We start from the raw sequence: 2713 nt of genomic DNA, 5'->3' as shown, positions 1-2713 counted from the left end.
ATATAGCGCTCAAATTACCCTTGGGCATCTCGGCGCTTGCATTGGGAACCCGTCCTGGTTTTTCCCTGTGAGATAACCCGTACTGGGCATCCCCAAGGTGAAAGCCAGGCATCCCGCCGCGGGGGGCCGTTGTGGAGATTAAGCAAGCTTGTTGCCCAGAGCTGCATAGTGTGAACTCATGCTTAGAGTAGGCACCGAAGCGAGAATTATCGAGTCCGTGGACAATTGGGCTCCAGACCCTGCCGCGTCGGGAATCGAACCCTGGTCCCGGGTCTGACCTCTGCTTCAGGGTATGCCTCCTCTAACCAGTGAGCTACACTTCTCCACTGTGGAGGTTGAGACACAGAAATCACGAAGCAAGGTTCGTGTGCAACTTGGGGAACTATTTCAATACAGTCCAGACGTGGGCTTGATTTGCAAAGCATGTGCCAAAGCCAAGATTGTTGGGGACTTTTCTACAGGGAACAAATGGAGTGATGGCTGGAAACTGGATTACCTGAAACGCCATCTAATTAGCAAAGTTCACGAGTCTGCCATGGTGATATTGAGAAACAGAAGTGCTGCTGTCAGGTTTGGTTTTGGAGTGCGGGAAATGCTGACAGAAACAGCCACTGACAAAGCAAATAGAATGGAAGTAGTTGAACGACAAAGATCCCTGCCTGAGGAGAGAAAGATTCTCATCAACAACGTGTTGCTGGCAGTCAAGATGAATACTTCAATGTTATCTGTACAAGACATCCATGACCACCTAGCTTTGTATGTGAAGATACCAGACAGCTGGACGAGCAAGAACTATGCCTTTGAGTTACTTGAGGCCATCAATAGCGTGATACACTGTGAAGGTATGGCAGAACTTCGTAACGCTTTGTATCACACATTTGATAATTGATGAGAGCACAGATATTTCTGTTACAAAAATGCTCATCCTGTACTTCAAGTTCTGACCTGTAACCTCAACAGAGCACAAAACACTGTTTGGGGGCATAATTAAGCGGACTAGTTGTAATGCTGAGGCTATCACTGCTGCTGTCAAAGAATTCTACACTGCCAATGAACTGGACCTCATGAAAATGGTCATGTCGACATCCGATGGTGCGTCTGTGATGCTGGGTAAAAATAATGGTGTTGCTACTCGCCTTAAACAATCCATTCCCCATCTAGTTGAGCAGCATTGTGTCGCTCATCGAGACGATTTGGGACTTGATGATGCCTGGAAGAGGGTTCCAATGATTAAAGAGATGGAGACATTATTGAAGACTGTCTACACTGTGTTCTCCAGATCTCCTGCAAGGAAGTCCAAGCTGGATGAAATGGCATCGGTCACTGATTGTGAAGTGGCCTCTTTTCGACCATTGAATGAAGTCCTGTGGCTTTCAAGGCATTTTGCAGTTGGTGCACTAATTCGGAATTACGAGGCTGTTCTTAAGTACTTTGAGCATGAGAAAGTTGAGGAGAATGATCCAGTTGCTAAATACTGTTACAAAAAGCTATCTGACTCAAACTAACATATTTCCCTTGCAGTACTTAATGACATTCTGAGTGAATTTGCATCTCTGTGTAAACTGTTCCAAAAAAGTTATTTGACTACTGTTGAAGCTGTACAGTATGCAAGAGCAAAGATTGGTCAAATTAAGGAACAGTATTTGGGGGACACTGTCTTTTGGATCAGCAATGTAAGAGATCTGATGATGTACAAGGAAAGGCAAGAGTTTGATAGTGGGCCTATTTTGTCTTTTGTTTCCCTTCTTTGTGAGCACATGCAAAAAAGGTTCCCTGAAGATGAACTGAAAGAATGGGCAAGTTTTGAAATCCAGGTAATAGCAACACAATCATATTTTTATTTTGGGACTGAAAATATACAAAGACTTGTTGAAAAGTATAAAAATGTCTTGGTACTGGGTGATTGTGAAACGCCAGAAGATGTTGTTCGACAATACAGAGACTATAAATGTGTGGTGGCAGAACATGTAAAGGGTGGGTTATTTACCACCTTTCAAGACATGGTGAATTTCACTGTACGCAATGCTGCTCAGTATAGTGTGGTGTCTTAGCTTGTTATTGTCTGCGCAACATTTCAAGCATCTAGTGCAGATTGCGAACAAGGATTCAGCCTCATGAATACTATCAAGAGTAAATTGAGGAATAGACTAGAGCAGAAGCATTTGGATATGCTGATGAGGACAAAGGCCTACCTCCTGAATGGGAAAGTTGACCTCGATAGAGTTTATCAGCACTGGAAAAATGGCAAGGATCGCCGTGAGAAGCAACCCTGTCACCCATGTAGTGATGCCACTTGACGTGTCTGAACGGCCCTCTCCCACAGTCCATGTTTGCCTGGATGTCTCTGGCGGGATAGACCAACATTACTCAGTAGCTTTCACATCTAATTGTAAATATGTTATGTAATTTTGTGACTTATTGTGTATATGTGATATTGTATAGGCTCTCAACATTTCCCCACCCAATGAACAGTGCTCCAATTAAGAATATTTAGTAAAATCTTATGATGGTACCACCGTTGGAGTCTTGTGCTTTTCTAAACCTGAAGTGTACTTGCCTGTGTAACCAATTCATGTCATGGCGTGTTTATCCAATTTGCAAACTGACTTTAAGACCCTTAACGTGGTGCTGTATGTGTGAAAATACACCATCTTTTCACATTTTTAAGTAGACATTTAGAGTGACATTTGGCGCTGCACGCGTGCGTGGTCTG

At 43.6% G+C, this 2713-nt stretch overlaps 1 pseudogene; it reads left to right on the top strand.

Moving 5' to 3' along the window:
- The first annotated feature begins 844 nt into the window (after positions 1-844).
- Positions 845-2297, top strand: LOC146799236 (E3 SUMO-protein ligase KIAA1586-like; annotated as a pseudogene).
- Positions 2298-2713: the final 416 nt, after the last annotated feature.

This window comes from Triturus cristatus, chromosome 9 (genome assembly GCF_964204655.1).
Source record: "Triturus cristatus chromosome 9, aTriCri1.1, whole genome shotgun sequence".
Classification (NCBI taxonomy): Eukaryota; Metazoa; Chordata; class Amphibia; order Caudata; family Salamandridae; genus Triturus; species Triturus cristatus.
The sequence above is the reverse complement of the archived record's forward strand: the minus strand, read 5'-3'. Positions and strand labels throughout refer to the sequence as shown.